This window comes from Triturus cristatus, chromosome 1_1 (assembly GCF_964204655.1).
Source record: "Triturus cristatus chromosome 1_1, aTriCri1.1, whole genome shotgun sequence".
Lineage (NCBI taxonomy): Eukaryota > Metazoa > Chordata > Amphibia > Caudata > Salamandridae > Triturus > Triturus cristatus.
This window is the reverse complement of record NC_140579.1, coordinates 1,292,153,567-1,292,173,078: the sequence shown is the minus strand read 5'-3', so window position 1 is coordinate 1,292,173,078 and position 19,512 is coordinate 1,292,153,567. Positions and strand designations below refer to the sequence as shown.

At 41.8% G+C, this 19,512-nt stretch overlaps 2 protein-coding genes across 7 annotated transcripts in view; both read right to left on the bottom strand.

Annotated features, from left to right (window-relative positions):
* LOC146871983 (bystin-like) overlaps window positions 1-19,512 on the bottom strand; it is a 552,899-nt gene that overhangs the window by 392,562 nt on the left and 140,825 nt on the right. The gene's annotated exons all lie outside the window — the stretch shown is intronic.
* The window catches only part of LOC146871984 (uncharacterized), a 249,209-nt gene that overhangs the window by 185,694 nt on the left and 44,003 nt on the right, over window positions 1-19,512 (bottom strand). The window contains exon 2 of one of the 2 annotated variants that reach the window (XR_014981290.1): window positions 17,546-17,917. The exons of the other annotated variant lie outside the window; for it this stretch is intronic. The gene's annotated coding sequence lies outside the window, so the exon portion shown is untranslated. Of the gene's footprint in view, window positions 1-17,545; window positions 17,918-19,512 lie in introns of those variants that run through there. 2 annotated transcript variants of the gene reach the window in all.

Below are 19,512 nucleotides of genomic sequence, written 5' to 3'. Positions count from 1 at the left end.
ATCTTCTCCGTCAAAGGGCAGAGGCTCTGGGCTTAGGCACCCCAGCATAGGCTCACCAGCTAGCCATCAGCCCTATGACCAGCTCTGATCATCAGAGCTGACAGCCTCAGTTGGTGTCGTTGTTGCTGACCAAGAAAGGCATCTCAATCGTGTCTAACCTCTCAGGTGATCTCTTTGCTACTCAAGACTATGCCAGTGTCCGCAGTTCTGTGCCTTCCATTATCTGCTGCAAGGAGGTTTGGGGGACACTCTTCGATATGTGTGATTGAGGCAGGCCTTCTGTGCCTCTCACTTTTCCCATACTTCACCTTCCTCTCCGTTCACAGTCTGAGAAGGTGCTATACTCACACCTCCATGGCCTCCACCTTTATAACTGGACATTGGGAGGAAGGGGGGAATTTGGGGGGGCATTTGAGCTGCTTCCAGCTCCATTTGGCTCTCTATCCCTCCACTAAGGCGGTCTACTCTAGAAGATGGAGAGCATGGTGTGGACTCATTTAAAGGCTTGCCTAGCTAAGGTTCTTCAAATCGCGCTATTGCTGGCCAAGTAGGCCTGTGCAATGGGCAGCATCTAGGAGTAGACTGCAGCCTTGTCAGCATTAGCCTGCCTTCCAGACCAACCATCCCTGCTCAAATCCTAAATCCTGATTAGTTTTCAATATGTTAGCCGAATCATAATCTTGTGATACCTTTTTTGTTGGATGCTCATTTTGAGCTTCCCCATAGTTGTTAGTTGATGTTAACGTTTGAAACCGTTTTCCATGTGATGTTACCTCAGTAAGGTGTGTCAGTGAATTGCAAGCATGGAGCATCCGTGTTACACATTCCTTATCCTGGGCAAGTTGATCCTCAGGTTTAAAGTAGCTTCCCTTCCCAAGGTGGTGATCCCTGTCCATCTGGGTCAATCTGTTACCCTTCCTTCATTTTACCCTCCATCTGGTCCCACCAAGGAGGAGGAGAGACTACATACACCAGCTGAACCTCAGAAGTGCTGTCTGTTTTTATATTGTCTACACTAAGGAGATCAGACTTGACAGCTAACTTTTACTGGGTTATACATGCAGGACGTTATACAGTTGGATAATACTGCGTATAAATTTGCTCTACACCCCTACCAAAGAGTACCATCATGAGCCCATTCCATCAATACAAGGTCATTATCACAGCAGTAGCCAAGGGTTCTCGTATGAAAGAGGTCTGTCAGGGGCAAAACTGGCTTCTCGTCACACCTTTGCCAAACATTATTGACTGGATTCAAAGGTGAAAATAAGTGGATGTTTGTGCATGCTTGGTGCTCCACAATTCCCTCGTCTGACCATTCCTTCAGACCCACCACCTGACAAGAGGTTCTGCATTGTAATTGATTCAAATGGTAAGGAATCTGCTGGTAGACATAGCGAACAGAAGAAAGTTACTTTCCTTCAGTAACAATTTTTCGAGTCGATACTCTGTCTAGCTACAGATTCATCACTGACCACACCTATTTCCCCATTCTGAAGATTTGTCAAAGTCCACACTTAAGGTTCCAACCCAGATAGCTGCAGTGTACTTCCACTAATATAAAATCATGGTGTCAAAAAGAATCAAAAGGAGGGGCACATAATCAAAATTACATGTTAGTGCCATGTGGTGTCAGCTATGATTCAGCCCACTGGACATGACCACGTCCAAGTATATGAGAGGTGAACCAGTGCTCTGGCACTTGTTCCTTGGTATCTGTACCTCATCGACTTTGTCCAAAGCTCCTGGTGACCCACTGTCAAAATTCCTCAGCATTTTAACAGCAACTAATTCAAATGTCTCCTACAAAACGTTCAGGGTTTAACCCCTGTGGCAAGTGTTACAAGAAAATGCACTTGGCTGGCATGCATGCCATCTGCATGTGGTGTTCAGGCACAGAGCATGAGACCTACAAATCTTCTTTGATGCACCCCAAGGCCATGAGTGAGCTGAGGCCAGGCTATTTCCCATTAAGGCCCACAGGCATACAATCTCCAAAATCTTGCCTAGAAAGGAGAAGTCCTTTTCTTTCTTGTGAAAATGATACTGCTCCCTAGACTGTTTAGAGTCTTGGCAATGCACTATTCCTTGTTGTTGGTTAAGATCCTGACACTGAGAAAATTAATAAGACCAGAATTTCCAGCTCCATTAGTGAACTCTGCATGGGTCAAGGCCTTCCAGAGACCAATGCTTCACCTGTACAGGATAGCTCCTTTACCTTCTGGACCACTCCCCAAGGGTGAGCGTGATGCTGCAGGCTTGGTGGTTTTGACCCTTAAGTAGCACCTACACAGGCTCAGGGCCCTAAAAATAAAATGAAAAAGTAAAAGCCTGCAAGGCACCGTCTCCTGTTTAAAGGCTCTGAGGGTAGGCACCTGTATTAGAGCGGCAAGAGGCTGCAATCAAAGTTGGCCAAGATTATCTGTTGCGAAGCACAAAGTTAAGGTATGTTCAGTAATGAACCTTTGGTGGAGTAATTTCCTAGGGCTGAAATTTGCCCAAATGGAAGAACTGTTCGATTCCTATTTTGATTCTCTTGAAGTGCTTGATAAGAATTGTCGCTGCACATTAGTTGACCGCTTAGAGGCTGATGACCTCAGCCCCCATTCTATAACACTGATTAACGCTTGTATCTTGAATTTGAAAATGAGTGGCTTAGACTTTTCACACGGATGGGGCATCCTTTATCCATCTGGTCGCCTTTAGAGGAAATCTCTTAAATCATCACTGTGATACGAAAAGCTGCAGCTTTAGAATTGAGCTTGCTCTCTGTGAAAAATATGTAACTTATTGACAGAGATATTACGTTCTTGCTTGGGAGCAGAGTCCTTGCTTCCATTTTTTTTATTCTGGTTTGCTTATGTAGCACATTGTCGCTCATGTGCAGTCTCAGGACATGCAGTATAAGCTTCCCAAGAGTGCTTGGTAGTGGATGAGATCTACTGTGACAAAGCCAGGTCTTAAGACGTTTCCTACATTTTATAAGCTTTGGTTAGGATCTCAAGTGCAAGAGATAAGGAATTCTGCAATCTTGGACCTTGAATTTGGAATGCTCTGCCAACCCCTTTCACAAGTTTATATATTTTTTGAATTTACCACAAGTTCACAGTTACTAACAGATTTAAGATGACATAATGGAGCATGTATTACTAATTTATGTAGGCCCTTTCAATTGAATATATTTTATGACTGGAGCCAGTGCAGCTGTTACCCAGAGACATGGTCATTTAATTTATTTGTTAATTAGATTGGAGCCTGGCAATAGGGTTTTTGCTATGCTGCAGGCATGCAGTGTGTTATTTGGAAGACCTAAATAAACGGTATCGCCAAAGTCCAGTGTTTATTGGATAAAGGCATTGATGACTACAATTATATTGGGGAAAGGACAGCAGTTGAAAGAATTCTCTTAGGATTCTGATATGGAAAAAACTAGATTTGGTAACAGCTTATTTGAGGTTTGAAGGTCAGATGAGAGTCCATCACTGTGTCTAGACTACAAACCGGTGAAGCGGGTTTAGGTCAGCTGCACTTTGAAATCAGCCTAAAAAAAGGGATAATTTCAGTTTTGGAAGGTTTCAGCTTCAAAAAGTGTTTCCTAAACCAATTGAATGGTGCAACCTAGCATCACTGGAGATTGATGTATTGACATTGTAGTATTGGGTTTTATCTGCTTAGTACATTTTTATTTGAATATTTTCTGACAGTTAGGCTAGGGGACGCAGACACAGATTAACAATAGGGGCAGAATTGATGCTTGTGGTACGCCTCATAGCAAGTGCGTAGGATTGGCTCATTGTCCTCAAGAATAGGGTCGGAGTCTGGGGAGGGTCATATCACTGTTCTGAATAGCACATGATTTTTGCTTGTAATTAAAGCATTAATAAGGTCCCTCTTTTCCACTGTAAATATCCTGTTAGTCCTAATCTTCATTTAATTTTGATTATTCGTTTTGTGGGGTTAGAAATGCTAGCTTTGGAGGGAACCACTATATGCAATCTTCTAAGGTAGTAATTTGTCAGTGAAGAATTTGGCTTTAGCTTCTTTTTGTCAGCATAGTCGCTCTTAAGAATCATTCCAAAATGGAATCACTAGAGTAAAGTTGTTGTGGTGATTTAGCTGTGTAAGCGGTTGACCCCTGGCAGTGCTTGCCTTTTGCACGCCTGCTGCAAGCAGCTGCCTTTTTTTTACCTCTAGTTTTGTCTTTTGCTTCTGAGACCAGAAGTGAAATCACTGGCCCCAGCTAACAGGCATGCCAACATGAAAAATGGCTAAAACTAAGATACAGGCATCAAGGTAAATCGAAAATTGGGGATGTAAAATAACCTTCACAAGATTACAAGGAAAATATGTTAAAGCCAGATAATGTAAAGAAAGGATCTTCAAGTCAAAGCACCCCTGCAAAAAATATGAGGAACATTGGCTTGTAGTTTTGGAGGAGAGGTATCTGCCTGGGTTCCATTTGGGATCCGGCGTTATCACTGTGGCTGCCATTCTATAGACCCAGGATTTGTCTCAAGCTTGGGAGATAGGATGTGACGTTACTGGGCCCACCTAAGGTCAAAAAGGGCCAACCAAGAGAAGTGCCCATAGCAAAGATACTGACAATAAATAATAAATCAACTGAAAATAAGTGAGGTCAGCCAACTCGATAAGTATACAATTAAAATAAATGAAAACGCAAATATAAGGAAGCGTAAATAAAGAAAAAATCTTGAGGTCTAACATACCTCAGTAAAATATAAGAACAGAAACATTGGTTACTGGTTCTATAGACAAATAGTCAGATGTCATGGACCAGCCCAGGTTATCCCACAATATCTGTCTTTGCAGCCTTTACAGGAAAGTTTGGTAGTCCAAGTTCTCAACCGGGTAGACCATATGAAAAATCAGTTCACCAGATCAGACAGCGATAGTGTGCCTCCAAACCTTCCTGAAGTGCACTCTGGGCTCTGTAAAAAGGTTGATCCATGGACACAGTGTCATGTTATACAGCCACACTTGGATCATTCCCCGAATTCTCAGGAGATATTCAAGTAACCCTCATGGACTTGCTCTTTGATTGTGAGCAGCTGTTTGGAGAGAAGACGGACTCCCCCTGGAATGTTCCAAAACCTGTAGGGCTACTTCAAACTCACTGTGCCTAGCCTCAAAAGAGACCCAATTTCACCAGCAATACAGGCAATTTTAAGGCAATTCCAGAGATGTGCTGTCAAAACTTCTCATCCAATCTAAACACACCAAGAAATGTTTTGCTCCTTTTGAAGAATTAAGCTAGGGGATGTCCTCACTGGTGGCATATTCAGTCTGTGCTATCTACTGCAAGCTCTGCTACCTCAAAGACACTGAATTCCTCCTACCCTGTTACACAACCATTTTCCTGGAGTTCATTTTCCGCCAGTTGAAAAGTGATCATAACACATCGCTGGGACATCCATCTAATCTGCACGTGGAATTCTACTCTCTTTACTTCACAGAGATCTGAGACCCATCCTGAATCTATGCCTTCTGAAATTGTTCAATCGGCAGAACAAGTCCATGATGTTGTTCTTTAGCAAAGTCTTGCTCGCCTTGAATGATTGGTGACCCTAAATCTCATGGATTCTTATTTTCATCTTCAATCTCTCCCTCACCCACAAACGTTTACTGAGGTTCACTGTAGCCCTAGCACTATCAGTTCACATTCTTACCACTTGGAAAGGTCTCACTCCATGTATCTTTACAAAGGGCTGGCGGTTGTGGCCCACCTCACTCCAATGCATAGTTTAACCTTCATGGTCATACTAGATAGATATGACATGTAAAACGTTTTTCCACCTCTTCAGGGGAATCACAGATAATAGGGAGTTGATTGAGGTCAAGATACTGATTTCCGTATTGCACATCTTACATCTACTCTGTCTTGGTGCAACATATCAGATGAGGGACCTTCACTGATGCCTTCGAAACAGTAGATGCAGTATCAATGGAGCCTTTCAGCTAAGATGCAGATCTTCCAACCTGTTCGTATCCCTTCAGTCCCCAAGAGGCGCAGGCCATTTTGATCATGAAGCCTCACTGGCCTTGGGTGCCTATTCAGTCGATGTGACACAGCATGGCTTTTGATCTGTATGGGAGCAGCATATTTATGTAAATGTGCTGGAGCTGATCTACCTTGCCATGAAGATATTTTTTCTTTACATCTGAGGGAGTGCCATTCAGATTATTTTGGGCAATGCCACTACTGTCCATTAAACCAACAGAGAGGGCAGTGTGGATCTAAGAAACCCTGTTTTGGGAGGATATTCACATGTGGATTGGGTGCTGTGATATGGAAATTTCCCAGTTACAGATCATCTTGCAGGCTTCCTCAATGTGCCAGCCGATGCTCTGTCGCATCTCGCCGATTGTGGTTTCCATATGTGAATCTCTTCACGATGGCCCAGAATCGGAAGAGCCCTCATTTGTGTGCCTTAACCTTCTCTCTAAATAGTTTCATGGAGAAACTGCAGAGACAGACCTGACTTAATCTCTCACCCCTCCCCTACGGAATCCAATACAGTAACTGAGAGGGGTTAGGCTATATCTCTGCTGCCTCATACCATCATTATTTCAAGCACATCTTCTGCTGCTCGACTGCCAATCTAAGGAAACAAAATTTTATTGAGAGAGTTTTCGTTTTTCTCGCTGCACCCGAGGATGAATGTGCGGGCATTGCACTTTTGAGTCAATTTTGTGTCACATATGTGACTCACTAAATGGCAAAAAACCTAGGGGGTCTATGCAACATCCAATGAAGTGCAATGTCTACTCGTTTATAAAAGAGGAAAATATACTTTCTTTTATTGCCCTGTGGAGTGTATTATTCACTCACATCTACGATGGACAACTTTTATATCATCACAGCCCATTATGATTACGGAGGGTGACCAGACAATGAAATGGTAGGAATGGAGAGAATATGTTGTAAATTATTTGTCACCCTTTAAAGAAGACCGTTTTTCACCCGAATGGAAGAAAAAGAAATCCTACTACATTGTTATTGTTTGAGTCCAGAAGGTCTTGAAGTTTACAGTTGTATTGGGGTAAAACAAAGATCAGTCAGCAGATGAAGGGAATGTTTTTTTTTTACCTATGCCTTGGAAGACTTGGGCAGATACTTCTCACCAACTGTATATGTAGCTATCAATCGCTACAGTTTTTATCATAGAAAACAGGGTGCCAATGAAAAAGTGGAGAGCTATGTATTTGCATTTAAGAAATCAGGGGCCAGATTATTCTGCACTGTGATAACGCCAATATACAGGACAGATTTTAAGTTAATGGGGAGGGGGACTTGAACAAAGTTGTGACGATTGTCAGTAAGGCAGAATTAACAAGTAGGTTTGCTAAGGCTTTATTAAACAGTGATTCTGATAAGGATAAAGTAGGTAAGTTGTGAGTAAAATAATGCAATATAGCAAAGACAACAAAGAGAGATTTTCAATGTTAACAAAGAATGCAGGTGTTAAAAGGGAGTTGTTTCAGATGTGGAGCGAAGATCTCTTCACACATGATATAAAATGTCCAGCTTTGAATTACAAATGTTCTCGATGTGGTGTAAGTGTATATCACACCACAAACGTATGGGCAAGCAAATGTTTTGTAAAGGACTCAAGTGAAGGGGATAATAACTCTGAGGATAGTATGGAAGAGGCACATGTGTTGAGTATACATTGAGAAGTTTTATGGGTGGGCTGCACTGTAAGGAAAAAAAAGCCATTGTGAGACATAGTGGCTGGAGGGTTGAATGTAATGTTGGTTGCAGGTTCCGGTTCCCCTTATTCTATAATGAACCAAGACCCACCCACCCCACTTGCAGCCACCTCATCCAATGGCTCCAGACACCAGCAGACCTTGCCCAACTGGACCACCCTCTGACTACACCCTCAGGATCATGAAGAGGATCCACTCCTGAGCTCCCTAGGATCCCTGCCCTCACCTGATCTTCGACTGAGCTGGCACCTCCATCGCACCCAAACTCTGCTGCACCATCAACTGCTCCATCAAGTTTGCCACCTCCCCTGAAGACTGGAAGCATGCAGAGATCAACCCTCTGCTGAAGAAACCCTCTGCTGACCCGACGGATCTCCAGAACTGCTCCTCTTAGCAGCCAAAGTCATCAAGAAAGCCATCAATACCCAACTCTCCAGGTTAATCAAAATGCATCGTGGACCTCTCCCAATTGGGCTTCAGAAGCAACCACAGCACCAAAACCGATCTCCTTGCCACTATAGACATCCGTACCCTTCTCGCCCGAGGCGAGACCACTACCCTCCTCCTCCTCCTGGAGCTCTCAGCCACCTTCAACACCGTCTCCCACCACACCCTCTGCGCAAGACTCCACGACGCCAGCATCTGCATCAAAGCCCTGGAATGGATCGGCTCCTTCCTCACCGGCCGAAAACAGTCAGACTCCAACTATTCAACTGAAAACCCTGAGCGTCACCCTCTTCAAAATCTACATGGCCCCGCTTGCAGAGTTCGTCAGAAGCCACAGACCTAACATAGTCTCCTATGCCAATGACACCTAGCTGATTCTCTCCCTCACAAACTAACCCACAGCTACCTAGAGAAACTTCAACGATATGAAAGCAGTTGCCACTTGGATGAAGGACAGCTGCCTCAAGCTTAACTCAGCCAAGACCGAAGTCCTCACTTTGGGCTCCACCCCCTGCGTCTGGGATGGCTCCTGGTGGCCCACAGCACTCGGAAACCCACTCCCTGCTCCCCCTCCCCCACATTTTTTTTTTGTGCAGAGTTTTATATAGCGCGAACTTGACCCGAATCTAATCTGGTATCAGAGCGCTTTACATAGCACCAGTTACGTTACATTAGGACACACATTCATTCTTTGTTAGGCACGGGAAGATTAAGTGATTTGCCCAGAATCACAGGATGTTCAGCGTCATTACCGAGACTCTAACCCAGTTCCCGAGGTTCGAGGTCGAGCGCCCTAGCCGTTAGTCTAACTCCTCTCCCCAATATCCACTCACATAACACGCACAAAACCTCAGCATCATCCTGGACATCTCGCTCTCAATAAACTGCCAAATGCATGCCGTTTCGTCCTCCTGCATCCTCGCACTCCCCCTACTTCGTAAGATCTTCAAGTGGATCCCCACTGAGTCCAAGAAAACGGTCACCCATGCTCTCATCAGCAGCAGACTCTACTACGAAATGCACTCTACGCTGATACCACCCAGAAACTCCAAAGGAAACTGCAGAACACCTCCACCATACTCATCCTGGACATCCCACAACGGAGCCACATCACCGGCCACCTGAGGAGCCTTCACTGGCTACCTATCAAGAAAATAATTACCTTCAAGCTTCTTACACACGCCTACAAAGTCCTCCACAATGTTAGACCTGCATACCTCAATCACCGCATCTCCTTCTACACTCCCACCAGGCATTTCCGCTCTGTTGAACTGACCCTGGCCACCATTCCACAGAGCCGCAAGACCACTGCTGGAGGAAGATCCTTCCCCTACCTCGCTGCGAAGACCTGGAACTCCCTGGCTCTGCACCTCAGGCTATAACCATTGCTGCTGCAATTCAGGAGTTGCTTCAAAACTTGGCTCTTCGACTGAACTGCAGATACACCCATCCTTCCGCCCTCCACCCCGATCCTTGAGACCCTTACAGCTGAGTAGTTGTGCTTTATAAATACCTGATTTAATCAACAAGGGTGTCTGTAAGGAAATGTTTACAAGTGTCTTGGGAAAGAGTTCAGACCGAAAAGATTCACAGGGGAACCATAATGTTACTAAGTTTTCACAAGCTCAAATTTGAAATTAAAGATAGGAGTGCCAAGTGCAAATTGTATGTCACTGAAAAAGGGCCAGCAGTATTCAGAGGACAGGACCAAGAAGAGATGGCGATATTATTGAGTCCTAATAGTCCTGAACCAGTTTAGTTGGTAAATCTATAGCCACAAGCTGAGGATACGGTTGTCACTTTCCAACTGTATTCTCTGGGGGAAATAAGGAAATAAATGGTTCTATACAGAAAATATTTCTTAAGAAGACAGCACAACTTTGCATACACAAAGTTAGGAACATTCCTTTAAGCATTAAGGATGAAGTAGTGGTGGAGTTAGAGAAACTTGAAGAAGCTGGTGTAATAAAACTGATTAGGTGGCTGTTCTAGTAGTGGGTTATAAGCGCAAAGACTTTGATTTGATTGACTTGAGCAACAACATCCTGGTGGGAACATTTCCCTTGCCTCATATCAATGAATTATTGGCTTTGACCAGGGGCTGAAGTGGTTCTCAGCAATAGATCTCACCACTGCATAACACCAGGTGCTGTTGCAAACTGACAGAAAGCATTTAACTATGTTTATCGCATCAATTGGTTGCTTCCAATTTGTAAGGTTATCGTTTGGATTAGTTTCGGCCGCTGCTGAAACATTCTTTTAGAAGGTCTTCTTAGTATGGGGAAGGACACGGAAGAACGTGATGGGAAACTAAGTTACGTTTTGGAAATTCTTGGGAAATATCGGTAACAGCAGAATTTGCCAAGTGCAAGTTTTCCAAGGAAAGTGTTACATATTTGGGTCATGAAATAAGTGCCAAAAGTATTTTACCTAAGAAAGATCTCGTTGAAGCCATTGGATAAGCAGCAGTACCTCAAAATAATGATTATCTTTGTGCTTTCCTTGGGTTAGCAGAGTTGTATGCAAAATCTGTGAGTAATTTTTTATGGAAGTTGTATCATATTTGTCGAATTATTGATAAATCGATGCAAGTTTGAGTGGTCACTTGAATGCCAATTAGCTTTTGACAACAACCAAAAGGACATATGTAAAGCACTGTTGTTACAAGGTTTTGGTGCAATACAAACAGCTGCACGTAGGAAAGGATTGGATGCTGTTTTCCCCCAACTTCATTGAAAGAGAAATTAAGTTGTTGCTTTTTCCTCCAGAGCAAATGACTCCTAAGGAAAAGAGGTATTCAGTTATTGACAGAGAGACTTGGAATGTGTGTGGTGCTTGAACCATTTCCAGCAGTTTGAGTGGGGTTCCAGTGTGTTGGTATGTTGTGATTATAAATCTAATCAAAGTTCTACCCATAAAAGGTTTGATGAATGCATCACCCAGAATTGCTACATTATCTTTACAACTCTTCGATTATAATTATGAGATACAATACGTATTTGGAGCAAGAACTAAGTGGCTGAATTTCTTAGATGTGAATGGGATGAATGTTGTGTTGTAGTTCTAGGAGGAGGAGAGTTGCAAGGTATCCATGAGGAGGAATGGAATTTTGCATTGAAGGACACTATTTTGGAGTGTATAAGTAAGTACGTAACAAAGGGTGAGCCTGAAAAGAAGTATCAGTGGAGACTTGTTTGTTAATGAGGAAGGGACATCTTCTTCCCCCACTATCTTTGCGAAGTAAGGGACTAGTTACGACTATGGGCCCAATTTATATTTCGGGATGCAAAGGTTTTACCTGTCATGACAACGGAGTAAATTACTTCTTTGCCCTTGCTGAGTCCCTGATGATTAAATTGAGAGTTGACTACCAAGCTAGCTGTCATTTCAAAAGAATTGGCAGGAACCGCCATCAAAGTGGTTCCTGTCAATGCTTCTTTAAATTTGACGTACAGCTGTCACTTTTTTTTTCTCTTTTCAAAAAGAAAATCAAAAGCAGATTTTTTTTTTAATGAATAAAAAAACAATGCCTTCCTCGCCATGGGAGTCCTCTCCTATGGTGAGGGGGGCATTTCTCGTTTTTTTACTGCCAGGGTTTTACTTGCGGTGACGGGCAATAAAAATGGTTACACGTCCTTCCATCTAAATTTCTCCAGCAGCCCGACCACCTTTGGAGTTTGATCATAGCATTGCGCAAAAAGCTTTACGTGGTTTTGTGTCTCGCTTCATACCATATGGCTCAAAAAAGAAATTTGAAAAATTAAGATACCTTGAAGCATACATTTGTAGCCATACTAATCTACTACCAAGTTTTTCTTTGGGATAAGCTATCTAACAGAATAATGTTCTACAGAAGTCTTCCAATTCATAATTCAAGATTACTTCCTGTCACACCTTCCTTGCCTCTTCCAGAACTCTGAACTCTCTTATCTACATAAAGGGCATGTTGAACTGTCTAATGTGTCGCAACTTCGCTGTTTTAACTTTGTTGTTCACTCAAAGTTTCTTAATTGTTTGTCTTCTGTCCTGCTAATTAGATCTGCCTGTTAACATAGATTTTTTTCTATACTCCAGATTTTTCCTATAATGTACTGAAGCTTTCTAGAATCTGCTTTCTTGCCACTCATCATCCACTCATCATCCAGGCCCTAACCTAGACTTGGAACTGGTATTAGGAAGTGGCACTGATGGAGTAAGGTTTCGCATAAAAAGAAACTTGCTCATATGCAATCCTCTCAAATAACTTATAACATTGTAACCAACCTGTCCGTGAATACTAATTTTGCACCACATTTTACATTTTGTATCTAGGTGAAGCTTTTCTATGTGTGTCACTAATAAATAACCCGAGTGTCCTAAAAATGTCCGCCAGAAATGCGGGAACTCTTCTGCTTCTGTCGCTTGGGGGGAAATCTTTGCAGCTGCGCAATAGCTTTTAATATGGCTGCTCTACACTATCGCACTAATGCACATGCTGTGCTGAAACTAACCTATGCAAGTTTTACTAAGCTATTAATGCAAAATAACTATTAAGTAAATGGGGTTAGAGTAGAAGTAAGTGGTATACAGTGAATTCATTAAATTTTGTATTCTAACATGTTCTTTTCTGACTTTATTAATAGCTCGCATTTGGGTCTTGGAGGGTGACCGATGTCCCTATCCTTTGCAAAACAACTACTCATGCGCGCAACCTCCTTGTTCTGAAACTAATGAAGTAATTGGGTGACTGCCAATCCATGTGCCCAGCAAGGACATGGGAAGATCAACTCTTGACCCTACCAGAGGAAGAACTTGAAACAGTGTATTACAGATTTATCGATCCACATATGAAATGCTTGTGGGACAATAGAACTAAAGACAGTTATTGCACTTAGTATGGTGTGATGACCTCACCCTTTTGCTTGGCCCAATCAAAATGCAGGTGAACATGATATTGAAACATTTGGGGTGGATTACACATTTGAATTGGTATAACAGAGGTAAGTTCTAGATAGTTACACACACTTGCCACACTTGACCCGCGAGATGCCGATGCTATGCTGAGATGCTGCCCGATTTTGCTGCAATCTGACTGAAGAATCCAACACTAGGGAAATTCACGGAACAACCGAGGAGGCACATCTAGGAAGGGGTCCGGACGAGCCCGAGCCAGAGAGAGTAGCACCAGAGAGGGGTGTAACGCTGGCGTTACAATAGAAGAGGTCACCTTCCCTGTCCTGAACCTGTCCTAAATCCTTGATACTCTGATGTCTAGGTCCTCACACCATTCTAGGTAAATATAGTTCTGTGGGTTGTGCTTCGTGTTTGCTCTCTGTTCTTTCTCTCCTCAGGTACGGTCATCATATGAGATTTATTAATGTGAATTGAATTATAAACTAATTGAACTACTATTCCTGATGGAGAATCTTGATGTGTCTATGTATATTCTGATTTGACTCACAAAATTATTAATTCAGATAAACTTTTAAAACTCCTTCTGAGTCTGTGGTTCTTTGAATAAAATTAATGTATTCTATTACCTCCTCCCTATTCTAATTTACTACTAGATCTTTCGAACATGCATTTACTCAGGAGACAGGAATGGTAAGAATACTGGTGCAAAGGTTAAAACAAAATTGATGGCCAGTGAATATTTGATAGCTCATTGAGTATATGAATGTATATGGGCCCAAATTGAGTGTTGTGTGAATGAATGTGTAGAGCTGGTAAACTCCGCTGCATCAGTTTTTCTTGGTAGCAGAGGCATGGTTAGTATAGTTAGTTAGGTGAGGATTATATTTGAAAAATTTGAATTATTGATTTATGTTTTAACCAAAACCAGTTATGTATTGTTTTATGTTGTCTGGAAATTCCCGGGAATACTGAATAGTGGGTGGTGAATGGAAGCCACACTGCAGTGAGGTTATTGGTCTGGATCGAGAAAGTGCTGAAAGTTATTCCCTAACGTAGAAGCACTACGTTAGGGAATAATTTCTTGTATGATAGAGTAATTGGTAGCGAGGACTTTGGTGGTGAAAGTTTGGTATTATATTACCTAGAAAGGGTAATACTGAGGGAATTCTCATTCCTCCTCCAAATACGCCTGCATCATACATGATGGTGGAGAGAGGCTATCATACCTGTGTATGGTTAGAAAATTGGGTAAAATACGCAAAGGGTGATGGAATATTAGCATTTCCTGAATACGCAAGCTTTAATGGAAGAATATTGTACAACTTAAGAACTCGGATTAATGAATTAGAACCCATACCTAGATTGACTCAATATGAGGCTTTAGAAGAATGGGAAATGGAAGCCTTTGAACGTGATAGACCCTGGAGTAATAGAACCTTAAGCAAATATTACCCAAAATTTCCCCGAGAAACTACAGATAGTCAAATGAAACAATGGAGACAGGCCATGGTGGCAGAAGGTTTATATCCTGTGTTAACATCCGAAGAGCAGACAGGAGGGAAATGTACAGAGAAAACCAAGCACTTAACCATGTTAGGTAGCGGAGAAACAGAAGAGGGATACCTAGAAGACGTATTGATGAAAAGTCCTCCCCATTATAATGAAGGATTTGATAGAATGACCCCTAGTGCCCCAATGGTAAGAGCACCTTTAGTTCCACAAATAGTAAACGACTCAGCCAACAGGGTACTTCAAGGAAAGGGAAGCAATAAATAAGAATAAAGATGAACTGATCCAGAAAATAACTCAGATGAATATACATCCTGATGCATTGACCATACCAGTAACCATAGGTCCAGTAGTCCCATTGTATGGTGAAAAGTCAAACTGTTCTAAAGTTCCTGTAATGCCTATTCCAAGCATAGAACCTAGAAAAGAAAAGATAATAATAGATGATCAAGCAAGTGAATGTGAATCAGTAATATCATTAATGGATTTGCCCATAAGAGAGCCAATACTGGAAACCCCGAAAAGAGATTTGCCCAGTTGTTCAAAGGAGGTTAGACTAGAAACCTCAACAGGAACTAGAAGTGCCACAATAGTAACCCCAGAAGATATAGACAGATGGTCTCAAGAAATAGAGAAGCCAAAGTCAGAGCCAAAAATATTAGACATTTTCAAATTGAGAGTAGAATTGGAAGAAATGGTTGCTGGAAATGTGGGTTTAGACAGGTTAAACACATACAGTGAATAAGAATTACTGTTTATTAGTAGAAGCATTACGCGGAACACAAAGGTATTCCATGAAAAACCGGCGAATTTGGCATCGGAAATGGGAATTGACATAGGGAAATCAAAGATGTTGCAGAAACCATATAGAGCAGAATTTTCTGATAAGGATTTGGAAAACATGAATGTGTCTGGAAGAAAGTTACAGATCAGGGAATTGTTATTTCTGTTGCAAAAGTGGGGAGATCTTGAAATATGGAAAGTTAGATGGGCAAAGAAAAAGGAAGAAGCACAGGTAAATCGAACGACATCTGAATATGCCATGAGAGAAACAGAAAAAGCTGAGAGGTTGTACCCAATGAGAGAAGTACCCGGAGGGGGTACGTACAAGTGCCATGGAATAAACAGGATATTTTGTCATTTACAAATGATTTCCCAAAATTGAGAGATAAACCAGTGGAGTGGTACAGACAAGTTGAGAGGTTTGTGAAAGTTTCAAAGGTTCTGTTAAAGGATCTGGATGGTCTGTTTGACATAGTAGCACCTGCAGAGTTGAGAGGTTTATGAAAGTTTCAAAGGTTCTGTTAAAGGATCTGGATGGCCTGTTTGACATAGTAGTACCCACAGATTTGTGGACAGAGTGTAAGATTACCATAGATTGGCCTAGTGAAGAATATCCAAGAGATTCAAAGACAGGAGCCCCGTCAGAAGATGTAATGAAAAAATATCACCAGGTGATCACTTTTCTGAAGAGTAAAATTCCCCCGAAAGAAACTGATTGGGTAAAAATAGACAGGACAACCCAAAGAGAAAAATGAGTCTGTACATGCCTACTACGAACGTCTTTTAAAGGTGTTCAAACAGTATAGTGGGTTTGAAAGCTTAGAAAACAAAGACATGACTCATTTTGTGTATCGATTTGTGTCTGGGCTGAGATTGGATATATCTAAAATGATTAAGCAGCACATGTTGTGTTGGCATTCAAAGCCCATTGACGAGATTTTAAATATGCTAAATATTGTGGGCACGAAATTGATAATAAAACTAAAAGCCTTAGAAGAAAAAGTAATGTGGGCTCAAGTAAAATTGGCTGAACAGCAAGAGCTTCAATTAAATAAACAGTCAGATGATCAAGGAAGAGCACAAGGCCACGGTGACAATAATGGGGGAAAACCTAGGGGAAGGTTGAGTCGGGAAGTGGCAAAGAAAGAATTTCCCTGTCACTGGTGCAGGAAGTTGGGACATTGGAAGAACGAGTGTAAAGCTATACAAGTTAATGCCCCGAATCAAAATTTAAATCCACAGATGCAGAATGAGGTGTTAATGAGTCATCAGCAACAGGGTATAGAGCTACAGAGTCAATTGCCACCTGCCCCTAAATCAAATTTTGTGAGTAAAGCCAAGTACAGTGTGGACGCCGGATTTCCAGAAGGAAGTGGTAAGAAAATTTTTGTAACATCACAGTTTCTTTTGCAGGACCCACTAATTGATTATGATCAGGAATGACGGTGCCTGAGGGGGGAGGAGGGGGAGTGCGTACTTGGCGCATCCCTACCGGTAGATCAGTCAGGTCCAAATGTAGAAGGTAAAGTGGAAGGAAATGATATCACTTTCTTGTTGGACACTGGTGCTCCCAGGACTACTGTAAGAACAGCAGACATTCCTAACCTGCCCCTCTCGGGTGAAGACATCCAAGTTGTAGGCGTTTCAAACAAATGGATTAGAACCCCGATCACAGAACCAATGGAGGTGCGAATTGGAAATTTTAAAGAAATGCATAAATTTGTAGTCTGTGACACAAGCCCTGTAAATTTGCTTTGAAGGGACTTACTGTGCAAAATGAATTGCACCATATTTTGCACACCGGATGGTGTTGCAATACAAACCCCAGATGAAGATGGAGTTTACAAGTTCATGTTAGCTAAACGGGAACAGAAGTAAATGAATTATATTCGATGATGACACAAAATGAATTACCTGCCAAAGTCAAACTGACTGTAAATGCAGAAATATGGGATTTTTCGAGAAAAGAAATAGGATTAATGGTTAATGTAGATCCCGTAAAAGTGACAGTGAAAGAAGGTGCTGTTTATCTGAATACCCGACAATGCAAAATTAGTTCAGAAGTAAAAGCAGGTGTTGCAGCAGAGATTGAGCGATTGGTCGAACAATACATTTTGAAAGAACAATTCACACATATAAGGAGCACTCAAATCGAAACAATATTGCCAAACACCAATTTTTTGGATTCAAACATAAACATCATTTATTCTTTAGCTGTCATCTTCCCTCCCAACATGAAGAATATCCCCTATGTCATATATGAATATCCTCTATATATTCCAAATACTTTATCTTTTTGCATATAGAACTATTTGGCGATTTATCCATAAAATTATTTTTCCACCCTTTACTGTTCCAGTCTTTTTACTTCCTTTTTTGTAGATGATATATCAATAAAGTTCTTGTCGATCCATCAAATGATCATTCCATCCTTTTTAAAGTTTCAGTCCTTTTAAATTCCAATCAATCTATCAAGGAACAAATGCTTCACTTCCTTATTTATCAAAATCTCAACAGCCGACACGTTTCGTCCCCTCCTGGGACATCATCAGGGCTGTGAAATAAACAAATATTCCATCAGAATTTAATCCTATATGCAAGTATATTCACATCCTCCATTCCTTATAAATCATTCCTGCCTATTTAACAATCTCCATGGTGGATCAGGATGTACAGAAAAATCATTGCTAGTTTATTAACAAACACCTGCACGGTTAGCATCTTGATACATATCATGTTTAGAAAAACCTCACATAGTTAAAATTCGCCTCGCACAACCTCTTAACATTCCCATGATTACCCCGCCTTCTTATCTAATTTCTGTTTCCTCATCTATACATGTTCTTCATTACATCCTATGTCCAAATTACATCGTCCTTCCCCAGTGTCCTTCCACCCAGACAATATCAATCCTTTAATTACACCTAATTTTAATTATGTGTTTTATTCCAGCATTATTCTTCGATATTCTCGACCCAGTCCCCCATTTACTGTGGTGGTTTCCTGTTACCCAATCGCGCTAATGCTATTGTATTTCAACCTATGACCTCCATTTCACACTGCCAGTCCTAGTGAAATTTTTAACTCTTCTCACCTTATCATTACAAAATATCTGGATGATCTCTTCTCGAACTTATCTTGTTTTTTATCCGTCAATATCAACAGTCAACACCAAAATGATACTCCTGCATGGAAGACAAAGGAGACAACACGTTCTCCACCTATTCAAACTTGACTTAAGTATTCTCCAATTCACCGCTCCCGGCCTCAACAAGATATTCTCTCTTCTCACCTTATTCTCCAAAAATCTTGGTGAGTACTCCCGGGACTATTTTGTCTTGTGTTATTCATCAATCTCAACTTTGCCCACACAAACTTCCATTCCTGCATAAAAAAACACAAAGGAGACAAAATATTCTCCATTGGTTCCATCAATTTCCTATTTCTTCACCACTCTATCTCTACAAGCTCTCACCCAGTACCTGTAAGCATTCAAGCGTGAGTTATGCCCGGCTCGTCTCTCACCACGGTATATCCGTCTTTTCCTGCTGCACACAGAGACCCGTACCGTTCTTCCGATTATAACTAGCCACCCCGCCAATCACTGAGGGCTATTGCTAATTAATCGGCCTGTTCTCTCTCTGGTCCACTCTCTGTCTGACCAATCATCCTCCACCATTACAAAACTGTTGCATTAACCAATCCTCATGCACCGTTTTAAGAACCCTCCTTTAATGAATCCTGTTCCCTCTCTGCTCCGCTGCATTTTCCAGTCCGAAGTTCGCCTAGTCTTGCAAATACAACCCTAGCGGGAACACCCATTGTTGACCAATCACGTTCGTTCTCCTGTTAACTGCAGCCAATCATTATCTGTCCTTATTAGCCATGATAACTCTTCAGTTTTCATCTACTCTACTCATGCAACCGGAAATAGAAACAAAACCCAATCATTATCAATCAATTGCGTTCGTTCTTCTGTTAACTACAGCCCATCATTGTCTGTCATTGCTAGCCATGATATCTATTCCGTTTTCATCTGCTCTACCCCTGCAACCGAAAAATGGGACAAACCCAATCATTACAGTGCGTGGCCCCATCCTATTTGTTACAGCCACTCACCGTGCGTCATTACGCATCTCAATCTCCGGA